Here is a 26,800-nt window from a genome sequence, read left to right on the forward strand (position 1 = left end):
TCCTTATGTAGGAAAAGACTAGTTATATTATTTACTGCATTGTACTGTAGTGATTACTTTTCCTGCCTCCATATTCTCTGCTGTCTAAACCATATCTTTATAATATTGAGGAAGAATCTTTTCAACTCATGATTCATAGAATCATAAATAAAGTTCTTTGGATTTTATATAGATTTAGAGTTGGAAAAGACCTTAGATGTCATTAAGTCTAATCTCTTTATTTTTCAGATGAAGAAGATGAGTCTCAGAGAGGTTAAGTGACCTGCCTACCATCACACAGTGAAACTAGATAGTTTACTGCTCTCTCCCTTTTCCTATCTACTTCCACTTCCAGACATTCACATAGGCCTTCATCAGAATATATATCATAGAACTCATTTTGCTTGCTAAAACTCTTCTGTTCAAAATCTGGACCTATTGCCACCTCCTTCATGATAACATTGCTATAATACTTTAAAAATTCCAAATTGCTTTATAAATATTAGTTCATTTTATACTCACAACAACTCTTGAAGGTAGGTATTATCCCCATTTTACAGATAAGGAAAATAAATATTTTATTATAATATATTATATTACATATATGATATAAATAATATTATATTATATTTTATTATATATATACACACATATATATATAATATAATATAATACATAATATATTAAATGACTTGCCCAGGGCCACACAGCTTATAATTGTCAGAAGTTAAATTTGAATTCATCTTCCTGACTTCATATCCAGCATTATATCTATCACACCATTTAGCTTTCTCATAAATCATGAATCTGTTTTGAAGTTCTATCACAAGTAAAAATGTTGTACTTCTCTCCAATTTTTTTCACAACTCTGTTAAGCCTGTTCTGTATAGTTAGAGCATTCTAACCTATATTATAGCTCTTTGTCAATATGTCTTATTCTCATTACTGCTATCAGTTCCTTAAGAGAACTATTGTTTTGCATTTCAGTAATGCTGACCTCACACATAGTAGGGTATTAATAAATTTATATCGAATAGAATGAAGATGTCACTCGTCATTTTTAGACAATTGTCAAATCACTTTGAAGGATGCTCTGCCCTAACTTTTCTTTGTTTCAAGGAAGGAGGGAAAAAATAGGAAAGTTTGATATTAACTAGAAGGCGTCTGTCTGATGGAGGGAAAAGAATTTGACTTGAAATGATGCCTTCTTTGTATAAAAAATTAAATGTAAGAAATATTTTCAATCTTGGCTCTGCCGCTATACCAGTGATGTCCTGGTGGATCCAGAGCTGCCTCTGACAAGATATCAGAGCAGAAATGATAAGAAGCACACAGCAGGTTGCTCATGTTCTACCACTAGATGAAGATTTCACTGATAGGACAACTGAGGATGAAAAGCCCAGAGGAGAAGTATTTTTTATAGGTTAACTATGTCTTTCTCCATTGAGTCAGTCTGTAACTGCTGACACCAATACATTCACTGTGTGCTGCTATTAGGGCTTACTGTGTGAGTCAGATGATGGAAATATTGATGAAGTTAACTATATTTTGCAAAATCTGAGTAACTGAATTACACATTTCTGAACTTGTTGTTTATGACTACCCCAGTAACACAAAATTGGCTTAGTGACTCTATACAAGAAAGAAGGTCAGTAAATTATAACAAATATGAATTTAAGCTTTAAAAATCCTTGTTAGATTGTATTTTTTGAGTTTATAATAGGATCCATTTCATAGAATCAGAGGATTTCAGAGTTGAAAGTTACTTCAGTGATCATCAAGTCTGACTAATGTCTGAAAAATATCCTTTTACAAAGGCTCAACAAATTGTCATCCAGCTTGAAGACTGGCAATAAAGGAAATCCCAATATCTCTCAAGTCCCTTCTTGTCCCTCCTGGGCAGCTTTAACTATTAAAAATTTGTCCATACATAAAGTTGAAATAGATGTCTTTTTAATAGTCATTCTTTGCTTTTAATTCAGCTTCCTAGGGCTATGTAGATAAAGGTCTAATCCTCATCCTATACAATAGCCCTTCACATACTTCTCTACAAATTCTTTTTTATTTATTTATTTTTTTGTTTTGTTTTGCCTTCTCTAAATTCCTATCTTCCCACAGCATGACTAAATGGCATCTTTGCCATTCTGGTCATTCATCTCTAGAAATTATTTGGCTTATTAAAGTTCATTGTAAACTGTATTGTAAACTGTAAACTGAACATGTGGTTTGATTAGGAGAGAATGTGATGACACTATCATCCTCCTATTCCTGAATCATGTGCCTCCTTTATTATAGCCTTAGATAATATCTATTTTATAGAGAACTAACACAAAGTGTTAGGGAGAAATAATGCAAAGTACTCTCCAGGTCTCTCTGAAGAACTTTGGTACTGATTTTGAAGCATGATACACACTGGCACAGGATTATCTAGCACGGAATGTCTATATCAAAGACGGTGCTATGTTCTGTAAGCAAATAGAATCATGGTAATGTGATGTGCAAATTTAGAGACAGCTCTCTTCCAAATGGTCACACAGACTATTTGTATTCAAACTGTGAAAAAGTTTTCTGAGCTCATATTGAACTGATCAGCCATAGCTGTACATTGGCTCCAACACAGAGGTCAATACTGAATACTGAACCCAATGTTGCGTCCTTTGGGCACAAAGCACAAAGAACAGAGAACATCTGCTTTCTTGGTTGGCATATTATGCTGCTGTTTCACATCAGGTTTGTTTACAATCCATGAAGAACTCTAGGTTTTTATAAAAATTCTATTCTAGCCTGTCTTCCCTCATTTTATAATTGTGAAGGAAATTTTTAGAATTCTAATGAAAATCTTTACATTTGGTTCAGTCTTATAACCAATCAAATTCTTTTTGAATTCTCACTTTCATTTAATAGGATTAGCTAGCCCTCCTGTCCTTGAGTAATATGCAAATCCAAGATGTATATCATCTATGTTACATCCAATTCATTTATAAAAATAGAAACAAACATAGATCTCTTGGGCATCCCCTCTAGATGAGATTGAATGATCAATCTAATCTTTTCTGAGTCCCCCTCTTCAAAATCTTTCAAATTTACCCAATTGTGCCCTTTCCAACTCACATTCTGGTATCTTTTCTAAGAGAATAATGTGATAGACTTTATTAAATGCTTAATCATTTTCCATGATCTACCATTTTAATATCTCACACAAAAATAATAAAAGCAGTCTGGTATTATTAGTCACTGATGAGTAAATTCTGGATTTTTATAAGGTGTTTTTTAAATACTACCTTTAATTCTGAATGTATCCCTTCCCTTTTCCCAATCTATGGAGTAATGTCTTATAACAAAGACTTTGTTAAAAAATGAAAAAAAAAAAGATAGTTAGCAAAACTAACCAGCACATCAACAATGTATGGAAATGTACGAAATATTCCTTACCTATAATCCCAGCCCCATCCTTTCTCCCCTCTACAAAGTGCAGGAAAATACATTTTTTTTTTCAAATTTCTTTGGCGCCATACTTGGTAATTATAATACACACAATTAAGTTTTCCTTTTGATACTTTCTGTTTCTACAGTTGTAGTATTTTATGTTATTTTTCTGGCTTACTTATTTTACTTTATATTGGTTTACATAAGTCTTCTCCTACTTCTCTGAATTTTTCCTATTTGTGTTTTTTAGGGCAATTGTACCACAATTTTATTGATCCATTCCCCAATTTGTGCCTATCTACTTTATTTCTAGTTCTCTGCTACCACAGAAAGTGCTTCTATTAATATTTTGTCATCTGTGGGATTGTTCTTTTATATTTTTGATCTCCTTGGGTTACTTATGTGCACAATAGTGGGTTCTCTGGATTGAAAATTGTGGATATTTTAGTCATTCTCTTCACATAAATCTATTTTTCCAGAATGATTGGACTAACTGATAGATCCATCAATACTGTGTTAGTGTGTCAATATTTCCACAATCTCTTCAATATAGAACATTTATATTTTTATATTCTTTTGCTAATTTTCTAAGTATGAGGTTCCCCTTAATTTGTTCTCTTTTCTGAACTTTACTAGTGCTATAAGGGCATCGCCATCCTCCATGTTACCCTGGATCACAAACTAGCTAATCCCTAACTTTTCAAAGATACATCCATTCCACATATCCACACAATTGTCTAGTCTTATCACTACTACTTTTTCAACATTTTTCATATACATCACATTTTCAATTTTGATGGCCCTTATCACTTTATGACTAGACTATTGCAATAGCCCACTGGTTGATTTCCCTTCCTCGAGTCTTTGTCAAATTTAATCCTTCTTACCCTTCACACAGCTACCAAAGTGATTTTCCTTAAATGTAGATCTAAGTCACTACCCTACTCAAAAAATTCCATTCCAATATGGATATTATGTATTATACATACTACATATCTCATACAATTACCTGTGACTGTTATATGTTAATTTATATATGATGTAGATTTATATCGGTACTAGATTTTACTGTATAGTTTACAGGAACAGCCTTTTTTATTTGCAGAGAAGCAGCAACAAGAAGCAGAGATTTCTATACTTATTAATCATAGCTGGGCAGCAAAAGCTCAATGGGAGAAGAAACATGTTGCTTGATTTAACCCCCTTTACTTTGCCTTTTATTTCTCGTAAATGTCTTTACTTTGTTCTAATATCATATATATTATTTGACTTTACTGATGGAGAGATTCAGAGAGGGACAATGAGGATTTATAGCAGTAATTTGAATTCATGCCTTTAAACATGAGATTGCTTTCAAGAGCACACATTTGAAAAGGAGAAGCAATTGACATTTACATTTCAAGAAGGTGACACATACAAATTCACTGTTTTGTTATTGTTTATATACATTCACTTTTCCATTTTCAGCTGAGAATGAGAAGCATATAGAAAGTCAAGTCCTGGGGCTAGCATCTCTTGAATGACATATCTGTAGAATCAGAGATTTCTAAGCTAGAAGGAATTTTAGATATCAATCATACTTCAAATGATTAAAAAGAAGCATTATTTTCAAAAAAGTCAGAATGGCATTTGTTTTTACTTGTCTCCCACTTGTGAAGCTAGTGGCTATTTTGTAGTGCGTTTCACTCTTAGGAAAGTTGTTCTACCCAAGACCCAAGGCATTTTCCAGAGGTGTTTTTGCCCTTTCAAATCTGTTTGCTGTTATTCTGGCTGATGTTCATCACTGTTGCTAAGGCAGGTTTCTATGGTAAAGGCCCACCAAGTGTGGATTATATATGATAAATATTTCAAACAGATGAACTTCAACACTGTATCAGCTGAATCCCTTAAAAAGCAAGGCAGAGTGGAAGTAGGGATCAGATTTGTACCACCAGCTGCATTTCTGACCCCAAAGCCTTTGTTTGGAGAACTAAAAACTAGTGCCTCATCATTTATAGTGGTGATGAGAGATTGGAAGAAAGTTAGCATCATGTGTATAGTAGGCATTTAATAAGTTTATTGCTTGAGTGTATTTATTTAATGAACTTTGCTGTTGTTCAGTCATTTGGTTGTGTCTAAGTTTTTGTGACCCCTATGGACCATAGCAGGCAAATACTTTTTTATAGGGGTTTCTTGGCTAAGATAATAGAGTGGTTTGCCATTTTCTTCTCCAGTGGATTAAAGCAAATAGAGGACCAACAAATTTCTCAGGGTCATACAGCTAGTAATAAGTGCCTGAGGACAGATTTGAACTCAAGTTTTCCTGACTGCAGGCCCAGAACTCTATCCATTGAGTCACCTATTTGTCTCCATTTATTATGCTTTTTTTTTGTTCAGTCATTTTAGTTGTTTCCAACTATGTATGACTCTCTTTGGGGTTTTCCTGGCAAAGATATTGGAAGATTTGATATTTCCTTCTCCAGCTCAATCCTCACAGATGAGGAAACTAAGGCAAATAGTAAGTGACTTGCTCAAAGTCACCCAAGTAGTAAGGTTCTGACGCCTGATGAGTTTTCCTCACTCCAGACTTGGCTCTCTATCTACTGTACTACCTATTTATTGTTCTAGGAATGTATATGTGTATATGTATATGTAAGAACACAGTTACTACAAGGAAGAATTTTAGGATATCATATTATTATTGTTTTTATCTTAATGATAATAATAAATAATGATATTACCCCATATTTAGATGATAATTTATAAAGCATCTTTCTTCCTTACAACAGCCTCGTGAGGTAGATAATATTGCCATTATCTCCATTTTGATGAAGATGAAACTGAGACTTGGTAAAGGGATTTTCAGAGGTTATACTGTTAGTGAGAAGTATAGACAAAATTCAAACCCAAGCTTTCTCTCCTAAGTTTTATATACTTTTACTATAGAATACCCTCTTGATTGATGGTCTTCAATGTAACCTCAAGGTTATATTTCAATTATCTTGATAAAAGACTCCAATAAGTTATCAAATTATTATTATTCTTATGAATTATTCTCATTCATTTCCCAGTGATAAAATCTTGAGAGTCTTATCTTTTCTTTAAAATGAAAACCACACAAAACAACTTGCCCAGCTAAGGGCTAGTGTTCATATTTATTTCTTATTAGTTTTTGAAATACTCTAGGAGTCAAGACTATGTTGACTTACATGTTCCCTATCTTAGAATCAGGCAGTAAAACTATGCTGAATCAGAGACCTTGGAAGCAATATTTCCAGTGTATACTGAAAGCTCTGACTTCAGCATTCTAGAATATAGTTAGTTAGTGGACAAAGTTGCAAAGGAACCACTTCCACTGCCAATTCTTCATAAGATTTTGGAGAAAGAAGTTTTTTTTAGGCAGAGTTTCTATTGGAAAGCCTTCTCTTAGGACTTGAGAGAGGGACCTTCAGATGCCATCTGGTCCAGTTTTTGGACCACAGTTTCTTCTTTTACAAAATGAAATGATTAGTTTGGATGATCTTTGAGTTCCCTTAAAGGGGACTTTGTATCTATAATTATTTGGTTTTCTTGACTTTAGGAAAGACTAAATTGAGATTAATCTTGAAGAAGTCTATAATAATCCTCAGAATTTTGTTAAATGTGTCTAGAAATGGAGTAAGTTACAGAGCCAGTATTCAAGCCTAGAATCTCCTGATTCCAAATCTAGCCCTTTTTTCCTCTGCTTCACCAATTTTAGAAAGTCAAAAGAAATTCCTAGTTATGAGAAATAGTCCAAGGATTTATTCACTGTGTGACTTTGACCAAGTAATTTCCTTTTTATCTTCAGTTTCGTTATCTGGAAAAGGGAGTTGCAATAATAACTATCTAATTTAATCAATTTATTCACTTCCATACTATTCAAACTACCAATTACCAACTATTTCTTTGGTAAAGAACTAGAAAAATAATAAAACTGAGCTTGAGGAACAAAAGGTAAAAATATGAAGATATTTAGTGGAAAAAATGAGAAGGAAGGGAAATGAACTATCTGACATGAGCCATACTACAATCTATAATAATCAAAATAATTTGGTCCTGGGGAAGAAACAGAGATATTGATCAGTGGAACAGATCAGGTATAGAATAGCCATAGCAAACTAGACATAGGAAGAAGAATAAAATTTGGAATAGAAAATTAGATTAAATTTAAAATTTCCAAAAAAAGTGGTTGGGTTAGATGATTTCTAAAGTTTCTTCCAATTCTAAGATCCATTTTATCTCATGGACTCTTAATTTAAGCCCATATGAAATTTTTGTTAATTCTCTGTAGAAATGCAGATTTTCCCTTCCTTTTATGAGTCTCACCTTCCTTATTTGTAAAAGAAGGTTGGGGGTGAGGTGGGCAAAGATGATAGACAAAATGTTCACTAAGGTCTTTTCCAGTTTTGATATTCTGTGGAGAGAAAACCTGTCTATTTCTTTAAATCTTCCCAAAGCTTTTGTTTCTGTTTGATATGTCACTATATAAACTCTTGTTTCAAGAATCTATTAATTCATTATTTTTGTGATTGTGTCAGATATTCAGTTGCTCCAAGTTCATAGTTCCTATTTTAGCATTATATTAACCTATAAATAGTGTGGCTTGGGCATGTGTTCATTCTAAGGTGATTTATACTAAATATAAGGAGAAACTTTGATTGGTTTTTTGTCACTGAATTTGTCTCCCTTTACAAATGATAGAATCTTGAAGAAATGAATTTTTTCTTATTAGGAGGGAAATGCCTTGGTCAAGTGATTTTTAAGATATGTGCAATCTAAAGTGATTTAATTTTTTTATATAAAGTAATAATACTTACACATTGCCTATAATGATTATAATAGCACCTGTCTGACAAGGTTATACTAAAGAATAAAGAAGATAATATACGGAAAGTACTTTGCAAACACTTAAATGCTATATATACATTAGAGACATTTAGGTGGTACAGTGGATAGGGCATTGGCCTTGAAGTCAAGAAGATTGGATTTCAAATTCTACCTCAATAACTTTGCTATTTGAGTAACCCTGTACAAGTAATTTATTCTCTCTCAGTCTTAGTTTTCACACCTATAAAGTGGAGATAATAGCACTCACTTCTCAGAAATTTTGAAAATACAGAACATATAAAAAGAATTTAGCAAACTTTAAAGTGCTAGTGAATGCTAATTATGATGATCAACCATCATCTTTTCTTGTTCTCATTGGAGCTGCTCTCATGCCCTTTTTCTAGACAAAGAAAACAAAAGCTGAGACATTTTGAAATTTGGTTTTCTTTGTTGACACAAGTATATTTCTAGCCTCCTCCAGTAATTACATATCTCTAGCCTTTCACCAGTAATTTTACTTCAACATCTCACAAAATAAAATCTTTCAGTTCAAGGAACTTTCAGTCAGGTTCATAAGTGAAAAACTGTGAGGTCAATGGGAAAATAAATTTCCCAGAAATTTCTCCTGCAAATCTTCAGCTAGTTACTGCTTTTTGCTCCCATCTCTCTGTTCAGCAGAACCTTGCTGCCCCTGCAATGCATTTTGGGTACTTCCATTTTTTTCTTTCTACTATTCTTGATGCATAAAGATAGGGAAAAGTGGCTATGTGAATTGTCAAGTACAAAAGTATGATGACAGAAGCTAGGAAGGCATTATTTTCCTCCTACATGATATCCTAGGATTTGCATACATTGGTTCTTTCCATTTAAACAAGTATTCTACATGTCACCTTCTTTCCATTATTAGTGGAACTCTCCAAGTGCTAATGGTCTGTCTTCTGACTCCAGGGGCCTCAACAACAGCAGTTAGATTGATGGCTTGGTGAAAACTACCTCATTATCTTTCACTGTAAATTCCTTTCATAAATAATCTCCTTCTGCCCCGGCTGTGGAGAGAATTTGCATGCAGAACAATGCAACGTGATAGCTAAATAAGCTGCAAATGGAATCTAATTTTTCTTATGTACCCCTTCTCTAAATAGTTCTACAACAACGGACTCTGAACCTTTTGGTCAATTAGCAAAAATATGTTTAAAATAGCAGTTATAACTGGCAGAAGGAAAGAAGCAAAAGAAATGGAGGAAAAGATGACATCATCCTTTTAAAAAAGAAATGTGAGGAATTCATAACTCCTAAAAATCAGAGCCAATGAACAAATGAATTTTTATTTTTTACACGTTTTAGTTAACATTATCTTTCAACTACCTATTTTTTTAACAGAAAAGAAAAAAGATGTTATTTTAAAATAGTTTAAAGCAAACAGTATCCATGATTTTATGTAAATTTAAGTCATCTATAGACAGTGTAATTATCATTTTCACTAAAAGAATTCTTTTAAAAATTCAAGGTGATGTTATCTACTATTCTATCACTAGGTCCCTATAGAAAATTGCTAGAGCAGGATTTAAAAGAAAGCATTTATCTGGAAAGCAGTTGTCTTTTTAAATTGCAGCTGAGGTAGTAGGGAATGAACACATATAGGGTGGGGGGATGGGAACAGGATTCTAGCTTTCTTCTTGCCATTATTTCTCCTGATCTTCCATTATGAATAGAAATCTAGGACTCCAGAATCCCTCACTGCCTTCCCCCTTCAGCTTGTTTCCATTTCCCTTCTTTCTTATTTCACTTTTTCTTCCTGCTCTCACACCAAAATTATGAAAGGTCAGAAGCATATATTAAATACTTCTTTTTCTTTTTTTCATTTCAATCTTTTCCCTAAAGATTCACTTATAGCCAAACAACACCAGGAGGAAGTGATGCCTTTGTCATGGACTTTAACAAGCTTAGCTACATTATTTCTCAGAAAGAATCATACGTTCATTGCCATAAGAGTTGGTGAAGAGCATCTGTCTCTGTGGAAAGTGGGTGAGAAAATGGGGATGGTGGTAGATACAGAACCAGAAATGAAAGAAATCTCAAAACTATTTCAACTCCTTTTCTTTACTCACAAAGAGGTCAAGATCAAGGGAACCAAAACAAATGCCATCAGAGGCAGGACTTAAATCCAGACTCCAGAGCCAGTTCTCTTTCTGCTATATTATGCTGTCTTGAGATATTTGTGTCCATCTTCCATTGCCCTTCTTTTTACCTATAAGTAAGTATACAACAGTGTTCTTAGGAACCATCTTTTTCAAAAAAAAAAGCTAAAAAATGAGAAAAATGTATTCTTCCACTACAGAAATGGAAATAATTACAGCTATAGAAATAAAAAGATGTGGAAGTAATCCTTTTTTTTTTTTTGCTTAGGCAATTGGGGTTAAATGACTTGCCCATGGTCACATATCTAGGAAGTGTTAAATGTCTGAGTGCTGATTTGAACTCAGGTCTGCTTGACTTCAGGGTGAATGCTGTATCCATGGCGCCACCTAGCTATCACCTAACTGCCCTCTGTGGAAGTAATCTTAAAGAATCTTTGGAAAGAATCTTATAGCATAAGTTAACAGCATTTTTTAGAATTTGAGTAAGGAAATGTGCTGGATCCCTGGGAACTGTGTTCTGAAAACATAAAAATCATATACTCCCTGTCCTCAAGGAACTGCCATACTTCTTCAAGGATATAAATACACACAGAGAGTGAAGTACAAATAGGAAATAGAATTATCATTAAGTAAATAATTTTAAAAAGGAGAGAATAACCAAGAGCTAATCTGTTTTCCCTTCTCTCTTTCCAGAAGCAAGATGGCTTTGTTTATACTACTGCTAAGTTCATGGGGCAACCTCTTGTTTTCATAGCCACTCAGAAATAAAAAAAAAATTATCCTTTAGTTCTTAAGAATTGAATGGAACAATCCAGTTTTGCAAGTTTCTTTGTCCTTTATAAGCACCTTCCATGATCTTTTCATCAATCCAGGGTATTTAAAAATATAATTTACATCTAAAATGAAGAGCAAATTCTGGAGTACCAAGTATGTGTAGAAAATAAGACTGTTAGTGGAGCTTAGATTAATCAACTGCTCAGTGCCCATGAAATAGTTATTAACATGAGTGAAATATAAGGTTCTCTTTGCACTGGCTTTGAAATTGATACCTAGATTAGCAAGTGATTTGGAGAGGAAGTAGTCACATCCTGTCCATAAGACACAGGATTTGGAAACAGGTGGTCCAGGGTTGCTTTTTGAACTATTGAGTTGCACTGTAACTGTACATTTAATTTCCTTTTACTTCATCTCTTCCCTTTCCCCCAGGCTTCCAAATTTCAGTAAATGACAGGGGACAGATTTTCTTTGCTATTTGCTGCCAAGCAGCAAACACTTAATAAATTCTGTTGATTATGACTACTAAAGAGGTCAGTTTTATATATTATTTTCCTGACTCTTATAATGCCTTTCTGCATCAGTTCATACAAATCTTTTTATGTTAATGTATTTGTTATTTCATGCAGCCCAGTTGTATTTCATTGTAGAATAAACCACAATGTGTTCAATTAGTGAGTAGCTACTTTGTTTGTTTGTTTGTTTGCAAAATATAGGTAGTTTTCAACCATCTTTAAGGTATTTTTTAATAACAATAAGATTGGAATATTTAAAAAGTTTCAATATTTTTAAGGATACCATGTCAGTCTTTCAAAATTGTTTTTAGAAGGTTATTGTTATTATTTTGTACAATGTTCTTTTGGTTCTGATCATTTCAATCTTCATTATTTTATGCAAATCTTTCCTTTTTTTTTATTAAACTAGTTCATTATTTCTTATAGTACAGTAGCATTCCATAACAATCATTTATTATAACTTATTCAGCCACTTATGGCTGAATAAGTTTATGGGCAACCTCTCAATTTCCATTTCTTTGCCACCACAAAAAGAACTGCTATAAATATTTTAGGACATATAGGATTTTTCCCTTTTTCATTAATCACCTTGGGAAACAGACTGTTTGGGTGCCAAAATGCGGTGATCTTCTTTTAAAATAAGTAAAATAGTTCTCTCTGGGGAGAGGGTGCAGGTTTCTCAGGGGATATTTTCTTGGAGGCAGTTTTAGTATCAGTTCAGATCAATAATTACCCCAAATGCAGCCAACTGGTAAAAATACAAACGTTTATTTTCCCCTTCCAAAGTAGCCTGGTTAGTTGAGGCCTCTCTCCCTGCTTGGTTCCAAGAGCTCCCTCCGAATGTCTCCAAATCCAAAGGTTTTGTCCTTCAGCCTCTGCCTCTGCTTTCTTCAGCCTTCAGCCAGCTCCACTCTTCATGTAATTCCAGTGACCGAGAGCCTCTGTCTGTCTCTTTTATATGAGAGAGAGGAATTGTGGGATATGAGAGAGAGGGATTATGGGTTTTTCCCATAGTGCTCTCTGGCCCTAAGAGCTTCAAGGGAGGTGTGAATTCACAAAGTTACAAAGTTTACTTTGTGACTTTCCCATACTTGTGAACTTCAATGAGTAAAGGTGTGAACACAAGCACTGTATCAATTAATTCTACTTAGTACCTTGTTTCAGGTTCTGGCCCAAAACATCTTCTTGTAAGATCAGATCAATAATCTATCAACTCTAATGAGTTAGCAGTTTGTAAAGATTCCAACAGATTTAGGCAGTTTTATTACTCTTTGAGCATAATTCCAGATTGCTCTCCAAAATGGTTGGATCTGTTCATAATTCCATCAACAGGGAATGAGGGTCCTGGTTTTTTCAGATCCCCTCCAATATTTGTCATTTTCCTTTTCTATCATTTTAGCCAATATGATAAGTGTGAAATGATATCTCAAAATTGTTTTAATATGTATTTTTCTAATCAATAATGATTTAAAACATTTTATAAAATTATATATATACTTTTGATTTATTCATCAAAAAAACTGCCTCTTCATAGCCTCTGACCATTTATCAGTTGAAGAATGATTTCCTTTTTTATAGACTTGACAAAGTTCCTTATGTATTTGAAATATAATACCTTTATCTGAGAAGCAATCTATAACTGCCCCCATTCTGCTTATCTTCTAATCTTTTCTACTTTTCTTTTATTTGTACAAAACCTTTTAAATTTAATGTCATTAACAATTTCCATTTTATAACTCTCAGTGCTCTCTATTTCTTTTTTATTCATAAATTGTTCATTCCAAAATATGTTCCAACTCCTTCTAATTTTCTTGTGATATCTCCTTTTACATCTTCTTGTATCCATTTTGATCTTATCTTGGTAAATGGTGTAAGATATTCGTCTCTGCCCAATTTTTGCCCAACAGATTTCCCTATATTTTTTTAACTGGATAATTAATTCTTATCTCCAAAGCTTAATGCCTTATGTATATCTTATACATTACTATTTTCATTTGCTCCTGTATATTGTGTGTATACTTGTTCCACTGACATGCCTTTCTATTTCTTAGCCAGTACCAGATAGTTTTGAAAATTACTATCTCATAATGTAGTTTAAAATCTAGTACTAATAACCCTCTTTTCTTTTTCTAGCTTGTTCTTTATAAGTTTTGCAACTTTTTTTTTTTTTTTTTACTCTTCTATGGTTGTTCTTCTTTCCTTTTATATTGCTTCAATCATTGTTTATTTTGTTTCCCTGGCTCTGCTTATTTTAGTTTTACATCAGTTAATGCAAATCTTTTCTCTGTATCCATTCATCATGTTCATCACGTTTGATAGTTTTTGGATACATTTCTTAAGACATTGCTTTACATCTCTTTAAGGGGTATAAATAAAATAAATAAAGTAGATTTTCTGGGACAAAGGTCACAGCTATATTAGTTAGTTTATTTGTCTAATTTAAAATTTGTCTAATTAGCTGGGTTAATTCACAACTCAACCAAAAATGCATCTGAGTTCCAGTATTTCTATGGCCCTACCAATATAAAGCTAGTTCTATTTTTTGTCACATTTTCTTGTTTTGTCAGTCTGAGGAGAAAACTTATAATCTTGACTCACAATTCTTTTATGATTGATTAATTGGAGTATTCTTTCATAAAATTGTTAATAATTTGAAATTCTTATTTTAAGGTTTGTTCATTGATTACTTTTCTATTGGGGAATGCCTTCTGTTCTTAAATTTATCTGTTAATTATTTATATATCTTGGAAACCAATCCCATATTAGAGATATTTTATAAAGATTCTCTCTCCCTCCTTCCAGTCCACTGCTTTCCTTTTTATCCTTGATACTTTATTTTTGTTTGTATAAAAAATCTTTTAATTTCATGTATTCAAAATTATCTTTTACTTTTTGCAATTTCTATCTTTCTCCCTTGCTTAGTTAATAATTTATCTCTGTAAAACATGTTTTCTGCTTCTTGTCTAATTTTTATGCTATGATGTTTAATATTCTGATTGTGTGTGTATTTTGAATTTATTGTGCAATTGGTCTAAGGCCTATTTTCAGATCAAGTCAAAAAGTCTTTACAAAGGCATCCTGATTTTATTGTGGAATACTGATTAATATTGATTTAAGGCTAATTTCTGTCAAACTACTTTCCAGTTTTTCCAGCACAAACAATAATGTATCAACTCACCCAAATCTTACAAAAGACCTATAAAATAGGTATTATCTTAATAGTAATATGCATAGGTATTATCTTAATAGTAATATGCAATACTATTTTCTTAAGATACAGGAACAAGTTGCATAGAGGGCAATTTCCCCAGTGACCCACAGCTATCAAATTATAGAACCTGGATTTCAATTCAGGTTTTCAAACTCATCTCCATTAACTCTAACTGGCTACGTTTCAGATAACTGGAGACCTATAGGATGCAATGATAGGCTCAATCTAATCCCAAAACCTCATATGCTAGTGATTTATGTGGAAGTTTTCTGTGAACTCAGCATTTGTTATAGGAAAATTATTTTCCCTAAACTCCTCATATGATTTTTTTTCATATCTCATGGGACCCAGCTGATATGAGTTAAACACATGAATAGCAAGCACAAAGACCAAGTCACAAAATGTAACTCTTTAGGCTCTTCATAGAATTTAGGTTCCAGAAGTGTTTTCTGCACATTGAATAGTCTAAGTACCATCCATAAAGGTAGTAGCTGAAAAAAAAATCCCTTTCGACTTCCTGGAGCATCACACATAAATCCTTTCCCTACTTAGTCCAGGCAAACAAGCAATGTCTCCCTCCTTTATCCATCCACCCAACCCCCAGTAGCATCAAAATTCTGATAATGAAAATGGCAATGGAGGGACTGTTCATCCTGCTGTTTCCCCTGAGTTTGCCTGATATGTATATTTTTTTGTGAATGACTAATAGAGCAGCAGCTGCCGAGGCAAACAGAATTTGAAACCTTATTAGGTCCGGTGACTCATCAGCCTGACTCTTTCCCATGTCTGAAAATGTCAGGAAATTAAAAAGGCACTGTGGCATCTCTAGGAGACAAGTCTCGTATCAGAAACTTTAACCACTTCTAAATGTTTTTTGGCCTTATTTGGAAATTGTTGCTTGGGAAATAACCTGGTTTGGAATCCCTGTCTGAGTTTGCTGCATAGCCCATCGATCTCATTGTGCAAATCACCCCGATGTCACCCTTGGTTGTCATTAGATGGATTGACTCAGATAACAGCATATGAAATCAGTGTGTGGTTTGGTACCCAGTATTCATTTTTTAAAAAAAGAGAGGAAAGGAAGTCCAGAAATAAAGACCATGACTACATGCCTCTAGTTTAACAAATAGAATAGCAGCCCTATTACTGAATTAAGTGAAGGACAGAAGAATAGAAGTTATGTCTACACACCAGATATCTACTTATTAAGAAATATTGGAATAATTGAATGAATCTTCAGTCTTTATGTTGGTTCTTGGAACCAAAAAGATATCAGAGATATTTGTAAATATTCTCACCTTTTTTATTTTTGATATTTTTTACTTTCATCACAATCATTGTGGAAAGGAAGGGGATTGAGAGTCTAACAAAAAGATATCACTGTAATTTTTTTTTAGTTTATTTTTGCAAGACAATCAGACTTAAGTAACTTGCCTAGGGTCACACAGCTAATAAGTGTCTAGTGCCTAAGACTGAAATTGAACTCAAGTCCTTGACTCTAGGGCAAGCACTCTACTTAATGAGCCACCTAGCTGTCCTTATCACTTTAAATAAACTATTTAATCTTAATTTAAATGATGATCCATGACATTATAAAGAACTGACCTTGTAATCATAAAGACTTGAACTCAAGTTCTTTCTCTGACACACTGGTAACATGTCACTGGACAAGTTATTTAACCTCTTAATGTTCTGCAATAGAGGTAACTCTCTGATACCATTAGTTGCAGAGATGTCTATATACATTAATAAGGGGAGTTATCTCAGGAATTCCTTATACTATATATTGTAGGAAGCCATGTAGGTGGTGAAGGGGATAGTGTGTTGACCTGAATTCAAATCCAGCCCCCATGCTTATTGGTTGTGTGATCCTGAGCAAGTCACTTAACTTTTGTTTGCCTAAGTTTCTTCAACTGTAAATTGGGATAAGAATATTACCAACCTCCCTCTGTTGTGAGGCTTGAGACTTGTAGTGTGTTTAATACAGTGCCTGAGATGGTATACCTAGAAAACCCCAGAGATTCTACTAAAAAGCTATTAGAAATAATTCATAATTTTAGCAAAGTAGCAGGATACAAAATAAATCCCCATAAATCCTCAGCATTCTTATACACCACCAACAAAATCCAAGAGCAAGAGATACAAAGAGAAATTCCATTCAAAATAACTGTTGATAGCATAAAATATTTGGGAATCTACCTACCAAAGGAAAGTCAGGAATTATTTGAGCAAAATTACAAAAAAGTTTCCACACAAATAAAGTCAGACTTAAATAATTGGAAAAATATTAAGTGCTCTTGGATAGGCCGAGCAAATATAATAAAGATGACAATACTCCCTAAACTAATCTATTTATTTAGTGCTATACCAATCAGACTTCCAAGAAAATATTTTAATGATTTAGAAAAAATAACAACAAAATTCATATGGAACAATAAAAAGTCAAGAATCTCAAGGGAATTAATGAAAAAAAAAATCAAATGAAGGTGGTCTAGCTGTACCTGATCTAAAATTATATTATAAAGCAGCAGTCACCAAAACCATTTGGTATTGGCTAAGAAATAGATTAGTTGATCAGTGGAAAAGGTTAGGTTCACAAGACAGAATAGTCAACTATAGCAATCTAGTGTTTGACAAACCCAAAGACATCTCTGCAACTAATGGTATCAGAGAGTTACCTCTATTGCAGAACATTAAGAGGTTAAATAACTTGTCCAGTGATATGTTACCAGTGTGTCAGAGAAAGAACTTGAGTTCAAGTCTTTAACTTTTGGGATAAGATTTCATTATTTGATAAAAACTGCTAGGATAACTGGAAATTAGTATGGCAGAAATTAGGCAAGGACCCACACTTAACACCATATACCAAGATAAGATCAAAATGGGTCCATGACCTAGGCATAAAGAATGAGATTATAAATAAATTAGAGGAACATAGGATAGTTTATCTCTCAGACTTGTGGAGGAGAAAGAAATTTGTGACCAAAGATGAACTAGAGACCATTACTGATCACAAAATAGAAAATTTTGATTATATCAAATTAAAAAGCCTTTGTACAAACAGAACGAATGCAAACAAGATTAGTAGGGAAGCAACAAAGTGGGAAAACATCTTTACAATTAAAGGTTCTGATAAAGGCCTCATTTCCAAAATATATAGAGAACTGACTCAAATTTATAAAAAATCAAGCCATTCTCCAATTGATAAATGGTCAAAGGATATGAACAGACAATTTTCAGATGAAGAAATTGAAACTATTACCACTCACATGAAAGAGTGTTCCAAATCACTATTGATCAGAGAAATGCAAATTAAGACAACTCTGAGATATCACTACACACCTGTCAGATTGGCTAAGATGACAGGAAAAAATGATGATGAATGTTGGAGGGGATGCGGGAAAACGGGGACACTGATGCATTGTTGGTGGAGTTGTGAACGAATCCAGCCATTCTGGAGAGCAATCTGGAATTATGCCCAAAAAGTTATCAAACTGTGCATACCCTTTGATCCAGCAGTGTTTCTATTGGGCTTATACCCCAAAGAGATACTAAAAAAGGGAAAGGGACCTGTATGTGCCAAAATGTTTGTAGCAGCCCTGTTTGTAGTGGCTAGAAACTGGAAAATGAATGGATGCCCATCAATTGGAGAATGGCTGGGTAAATTGTGGTATATGAATGTTATGGAATATTATTGCTCTGTAAGGAATGACCAGCAGGATGAATACAGAGAGGCTTGGAGAGACCTACATGGACTGATGCTAAGTGAGATGAGCAGAACCAGGAGATCATTATACACTTCGACAATGATATTGTATGAGGATGTATTCTGATGGAAGTGGATTTCTATGACAAAGAGACCTAACTGAGTTTCAATGGATAAATGATGGACAGAAACAGCTACACCCAAAGAAGGAACACTGGGAAATGAATGTGAACTATTTGCATTTTTGATTTTCTTCCCGAGTTATTTTTACCTTCTGAATCCAGTTCTCCCTGTGCAGCGGGAGAACTGTTCGGTGCTGCAAATATGTATTGTATCTAGGATATACTGCAACATATTTAACATATATAGGACTGCTTGCCATCTTGGGGTGGGGGGGGTGGAGAGAGGGAGGGGAAAAAACGAAACATAAGCGAGTGCAAGGGATAATGTTGTAAAAAAAATTATCCTGGCATGGATTCTGTCAATACAAAGTTATTATTAAATAAAATAAAATTTAAAATTAAAAAAAAAATAATACAGTGCCGGATACTTTCTCTCCCTTTCCCTATGCATCAATGAATTCACAGTTCCATTCCTTATCAATTTAGAAAATACTTTATAACCACAATTAGATATTTTAAGGTATTTTGTGAGTGCAATGTGAATAAAAGAGTATGTTTATCATTGGGAATGCCAGATCCTCCTTTTAAAAATGGTAAGAAAGTCTCTTGACTACAAATCCAGCATTCTTCCCTACCTGACCTACCTAGAAGCTCGTGGAGTTTCAACCTTTTCTTGGTTGAAATGATTCTTGTATAGCTTTGGGAGACATTATTTTTGTATCAGAATTCTTGGATTATTAAGTCAAAAGTTTTCACCTGTTTCTTATCATTTTAAAATCCCAGAATTGTCAGCATTACCATAACTCCAAATTTTTCATTCAGAACTTTAGGATTTAAGAAAAAGGAATTCTGGGATGAAATTTCAAAAGGCTTGAAGAAACAGCTGCTAATTAAAGGATGAACAAATATGAACTAGAAAGAATACTTAAATGCATTTTGGACATATTGAAGAACCAATCACAGAAGATGGATTTTTAAGTCACTAAGCTCTTCTGTAAATTGAATCAGAAGAAAATTAAAGCAGATATTAATTTATCTACCATAATTTGCCATAATTACAAATTCAATGAAATGAACCTAGAAAATAATTAGGAAGATAAAATTCCCATTGAGACTCATTATGATTCTCTGGACTTTAATCTTCCACTGAGAACGTGCAGACTTTGCCCAGAGGATTTTACATGATCCCCTCACTTAAATCCAAGTTGGATTTTTCCACTGATTTTTTGGTTAGTGATAATTCTGGTTGTTCAAGATGGTGATGCTTTATGATTCTCAGACATGTAACTTCAATTGAAAGAGCTGGTTAAAAAAAAAAGATGGGTTTTGTAACAACAAAATACTTGGGATTTTGGAAGTAACTTGATATTTCTTTAAGACAACAATAGCAATAGCAATCCAATTTGATGTTCTATCAAGTTCATTTTTTACAATATTGTCTTTTACTTAAGTCTAGCACTTTCTGACTATCTTATTGAAGAAAGCACAGATATGAGTTTTGTGAAGAATCAACAAATATGGCTTATTAGTTTTTTGTTCCAAGTCATGTTTTCCAACATCATTTTGACCATCCTCCCTTGTGTTTTATTTATTTATTAAAGTAATTTTGTATCAAATTGTAAGTGGACTCAGAAGAATCTTGTTAGGTTCTTCATAAATTTCTCTACAATAACCACAAAGTTGCTATTATCATCATGAATTCACAGAGACTGAGTTGAAGGGAGACCTTAGGAGCAATCAATCAGTAGATGATCTTGCTTGAGAACTCATACTTTACTTCATATCAACCACAAAGGCATTGTGATTAGGAAATGGGTTAGATGAAGTTTGCTAAACTAATTGTGATTAATAGAAACTTTTGTCTAAATGTAACTTGCTCAACCAGTACTGGGTACATTAGAATTTCCCAGTTCATAGTTGGGTAAAATATGGATTCACTTATGCCAGTTATAATCCTGCTTGCCTAGTGATAAACGTACCATGAAATGATCTTTCTTCTTAATTTTGGGGGGACAAGATGAAATCAACTTTACCAACTCTTTTATTTCTTCTTGAAGAAGCAGGGAACCATTCTCAAATTTAACCAAAATATTTCCTTCTTCTGGTTCCATACATAATGGAGATTGTATTTCCATTGTCCTAATGATGTAATGGGATCATGAAGTTAGAGATGAAAGGACCATACAATTTAAACATTTCATTTATGATTATTAGGAGGACAAGTGAATTGAGCAAGTTCATATGGCTAATAAGTATCTGAAGCAGTTCTCCAGTTCAGGTCTTGAGCTTGCTCAGCATGTCCAATTCACTAAATATTCTATTTACTAAAATACCATTATCAATGGCTACTAGATATAGATTGTAAATTAAGAGTATCAACAATTAATATTTGTAAATAGTTTTAAGTTTTTATTCTTGATATATTTTGCTCTCATCTCAATCACTGAGGGTCTAATATAAAACTGAGAACAATTTTGCATTTTCCTCCATTTCTTAGGTCATCATGACCAAAATAATTAATCACCTGGTGTCCAGCCTTATAGTAATAAAAATTATAAACACTATTTGAGCTTAATTTGAGATTGAGAAAATGACTCTCTTGGACTTATTATCAGTTTGATTGAAATCCTTGCTTAAAATGTCTCTTCTCTGCTTTTCCTTGAAAATAAATCACATTCTAATTAATTCTACTGGTGTTTTTCTTTTCTCTTTTTTTGTATTGAGTAGAAGTGAGTGGGCTAGGGTTTTATTTCCCCCTATTTATGGTATTGTAGAAGCAAAAAATCTCCTAGACCAAATGGCCTATTTTGTCTTTTATGCCTCTGCACATTTATCACAAAATTAAATGGTCTGTTTGTTTTCTGACAATTATTATTACATATGGAAAGTGGGAAGAAATATAATTTCCCTTTGAAGATGCCACTGCAAATTTCCTAGCTTTTCTAACTGCTATAGAGCTATTGAATTATGTAGTCTTGTCAAAATCTTAAAATTCCTTATGGAAATTATCTGAAATGCTTCTAATATCTACAGGAAACATACTATGCTATAGTAAACTGAACAAGTTGAAAAACGAAAGTGTTTTGCTTTTGTCCTTTGTTATGAAAACTGATCTTTATGGAATTTCACTTTTAAAAAAATAATTGCTAATGGTCATTCTTATTTGAGCTTCTGTAAACTTATTTAGTGGATTTTTTTTCAACCTCTAAATTTAGCCATTCTACCTTCTTAATAACTTATGAAGGTCATGTGCTTTTTCTCTAAACAAATCAAATCTAATATTACAAAAGCAACTCACTGCTCAAATTCAACTGATTCCCCAGGATGAGAATTCCAAACAAGACTTAATCAGATTTTGGCAAGATTAGACATATTTGATTAATGGTTTATTTTTTAAAATAACTTTTATTTCTTTTATTTTTATGCCATATATTACTGGAAAAGAATTTTAAAGAGGAAAAAAAGATGTCAACAGAATTAATCAACAAAATGAAAAAAATATTACATCATTTGCAATGTTACATTCTGGTGCTTCCCCACCTTTGTAAAGAATGGAGAGATACAATCTCAAATATCTTCCAAGGTGTCAGACTTTGATATTTTAATTTCACAAAATTTGGTTTCAACTGTATTTTTGTTGTTCAATTTACAGAGGAAACCAGTCACAAATTCAATGGCAAAAGTGTTTTTCATAAACAAAACATTGTAAATACCAAGATAGATCAAGCTAGAGAATCACTGGCTACTTCTACATACACATAGGTACAATTACTTTATAGGAAAGTCATATTTAAATTCCCTTTAATTGTCCTTAATCGGCACTTTCAATATTGTGTGAGAAAGACAGAATTGGTTTATGAGCCAATTTTATATTATTTATTATAATATAATGTAAATACTATATATCACCAATAAATATTATATATTATTGCTTGGTAAATGGATGGGGTCTGGTCTGTGATCAGAGGTACTTAATATCCAGAATACCCCATACTGAATTAAAGCAATGAGGGCAAAATTCTCACTGTCTGTGAAGTTCAGTTGTTACAACTGTTGCAACTGTTGCAACTAGATCTCTGGTTGCTTACAATAAAAAATACCAACATCTTACATGTATATAGCACATTAAACATTTTAAAGCACTTTGGTGATCCTTAGGAAAGAACTGTTTTACATATTTGGCAGATAAAGAAAATGGTCATGGGAGGAAAAAATAGTCTTCAGTATAGTAGGAAGAACATTGGATTTGAAATGAGAAGATCTGGGCTTGACTGTCATCTATGTTAATTAATACTTTCATGCAAATTAAGTTATAACATAATTAAGTTATCTTAGTCTCAATTTCTTAATCTGCAAAATTAAAAAAGTTGGACTTGCCATTTATGAGCTTCCAGCTTTAAATCTAAAATACTTTGATCCTTTTTTCATCAATGAATCTGATTCTTAAGTCTAATAACATTACAGTTTTATACCTTGGAAAGTCCTTGGAGTCCATGTAGTTTAACTCCTATACTTTATAGACCAAAAATTGAAGCCTAGAAAGAATTGTCCAAGATTATCTGAATGGTAATTGGCAGAATGTGCTGCATTCTTGAAGAGGACCATGACACCATGGAGCTGATGCCATGACATGCAAGTGAGTTGGATTTAAATGAGGTGGGGCTATATAAAGTCATCATCCTCACTTTTTCCTCCAAAGTCATTGGCCTCTTTAAGCTGAAGTGTTGAATAGGTCTCAGTTTTACTAAGTCAATACCCATTCTGTGATCAAGGCTTAATAATTGAGGCAAAAATGGCCTCTTTTATCTAATAATAAAAAAAAACCCTGAACAAAACAAAATTGAATCCAATGTGTAATGGGAATTTCTGGCCTGAATAGAAACAATTGCTATTTATATTCACTCTGAGTCAATCAGGATCCAAACAATGACCAAATGGGACTTGGCTTAAGACTTATCATTGATCAGTCAATGAGAGCCAGAATCATTTGGGTTCAGGGCCGGATCTTTAAGAAAGAAATCTGGTTGGTAAATCCCAAGATATCTTGGGAGAGTTCTGCAATAAAATTACATTCCTTTAGGCAGAACACTTGCAGGAAAAGTTATGATACCTGATGAAAAAAGAAAGCAAGAAGAAAAGAAAGAAAGACAGATAGAAAAGAAAGAAGGAAGGAAAGAAAGAAGGAAAGAATAAAGAAAGACCTCTATTGCCCAAATGACCAATTCAATTGGATTCCCAATGGGGAGGTTGTTGCTTGTCACTCATTCATTTTCTTCTCCAGAGCCATTTGGGTTCAGTGGTAAGATATAGATTAGGACAAGTGGAGATGGCCCCCACTGAATAGCTTAGAACAAACAGGATACCAAGAATTCGACCCAGAGAAAATTTCAATTTTGATCCAAACTATCTTGGATTTCTTGTCAAGGTTGCAGTCACTACTATGCTCTGTAAATGAACATTAGGGTAGGTGTGACAAATATGCTCTTGATAACATATGCCTGACTGACATTCCAACTATGTCATGCTATCTCAGGTAGGCTGCACACCATTCATGTGAGAAGGAACACTACCATCCACAAAGCAGTAATTTGTGAGCTACTAGTCCTAATGATTTGGAAGACTCAGTACCTTTCCTGAAATAACTCTATTTAAGTGCCAGAGAATCTAGTTGATGCACACCTAAGAGAAAGAGGCACTTTTTAAAAATTATTTACAATGATCCTACTGCTTTGGAACACACAGTTAACAGAATATTAGGTTTCCCCCCTTCATTTCTTAAAAGACTAATACTAGTCAGAAAACTATTTTAAAGCAATTAACTTTAAAGCTTGGCATGAAAAGCTTCATAGAGATGAATAGAAAACAGATGGTGTTCTTGCACAACAGAATTGGCTCAGGAATACACAAGGCTGCATTTTTTTCTCCAGTGCTTCTAGTGGAATTTGATTCTTTTTGTGATTTGCTGCTAAAAAAAAATTATGCCACTGTGACTTTGCAGTGTCACAAGATAATCTTTAAGCAAAGAGGTAACTGTCCAAGGTGCTGAAAACACCTCCATGTATTGATTTACACAGGAAATGAAACATCAAATTAACAGCACAGTAGTCTAAATAGACTGAGTGTTCTTAAAAGCTGATAAGAGCTAGTGAGAATAACAACGTGTTAGAAAGACGGGTTTTAAGGACAATAAAAATGAACAGAATGAAATACAAAATCAAATATCAATCTTGATCTCACTGTCCTCTCTCTCTTCTGCCTTTTTTCCTTTCTTCCCTTCTTTGTTTTTTCCTTTTCCTTCTCCCTTTATCCTTTCTTTCATATTTCTATCTTTCCCTTTTTCCTTCTCTTATATTCTTATTTTCTCCCTTCCTTCTCTTTTTCTTTCCTTTTCTTCCTCTTTCTTTACTCCCTCCCTCTGTTTCTTCTTTGTTTCTTCCTTCTCTTCCTCCACTCTCCTTTTCATGAACCCACAAATAACCAGCAAGTAAACTTAATTTAATAGAACTATCTTATCCAATAGTAACTATATTATAATAACTATGTGAGGGTGATTGGATCTATTGCATAGGAACACTTTCAAAGCCCTCAGAAAAAGGCACAGAACCTCCATGATTTCTAAGGAGAATAATGGGTTTTTTCCCCCAACAAAGTATCTGAGAGACTAATAGAATCTTCCAATTCAAATAAATATATTTCACTATTAAAATGAACTCGTAGTTGTTTTCTTGTAAAATATAAAAAATAACAAATTTAAAATTCTTGTAATCAAAAATATCTAAGTTCAAACGTGGCATCAGACACTTACTAGCTATCTGACTGTGATCAAGTCACTTAATTTGTTTGTTTTAGTTTCCTCATTTGTAAAATGGAGATAATGATAGCACCAACCTGCCAGGGTTATTTTAAGGATCAAATGAGATAATAACTGTAAATCATTTAGCATAATACCTGGCACATAGTAAACATAATATGAATATTAACTATAAAAAGGAATATTGGTTTTATAAGGTACCTATCACATGTTCCTGAGATTTCTCTCATGGGATTTTATCCAAAACCCTGTTACATCTAATCATGGTATAATGAGATTTAGAGAGTTTAGACTTCACTAATATACTTGGTGGAATATTTCAAAAAGAGTTACAAAGAATAATGAATTTTACCAATAAACATATCAACAATGTAATCCTTGGAGACCCCTTATTATCAATAGTTCCCAAGAATAACTGTTATAACCCATTTGTATCAACTTTCAGGCTTTGTTTCCAAAATCCTTTTCCATCATTAGTTAGCTATGGAAAACAAGAGCTTGCTTAAAATCCCACATCACCAACAAGCTCTGCAGATGGAATCATTAAGAGTGATGAGTCATGGTGTTATACAACTCTAGATAATTTGATTGATGCTTAGTGTAGTCCTAAGTGTTGAATGAATATTGAATTGGACATCTTCAAACTGAAATGGTCAGGTGGCTATCTGTGACCAGTCATTCATTCCTAAGTACTCAGGATATGGAACCTAAATATTAGTTATAAGATGAAAGTAGATTTCTCTAATCTTTAAGCTTATGTTTTTGAGAAAGTTCTTATAAAACTCTAGTAGGAACTAAATGAGGAACTTTGCATGAGAGATACATAATTTTAAGGAAAGTGGGAATTTTGCATGTGGGAGTATCTCCACTTTAGATCTTAGAACAAATAAAGTCCTATTGCTCTGTATGGCAGGCAATAAATGGAAAGGCACAGGTCCCAAGGGGAAAATTTTTTTATTATAGATGGTTCATGCAGGTCTATATCAGTCTCAAACCTATGTTCTCAGAGAACTTCAAGATATAAGAAGTTCTTGGTTCAGAAACCCCTGGTTTTTGGGTTATTCAAGGAGTTTAGAACCCCTCCAGAGAATGACTGATGGATTGATTCAATAAGATATTTTCAGGCCCTCTACACCCCTACAGCATAGAGCAGAATGAATCTTAATTCTCAGAGGTGCCCAGACCCCTTAGTCTCCTGATGAATATTCCAAAATTCAACAGCCATAGGATTAGATTAAAGAAACCCACAGTCCTAGTTGGCTGGCCTTCCACCAACCTCAAATATCCAGGA

This window comes from Antechinus flavipes, chromosome 3 (assembly GCF_016432865.1).
Source record: "Antechinus flavipes isolate AdamAnt ecotype Samford, QLD, Australia chromosome 3, AdamAnt_v2, whole genome shotgun sequence".
Lineage (NCBI taxonomy): Eukaryota > Metazoa > Chordata > Mammalia > Dasyuromorphia > Dasyuridae > Antechinus > Antechinus flavipes.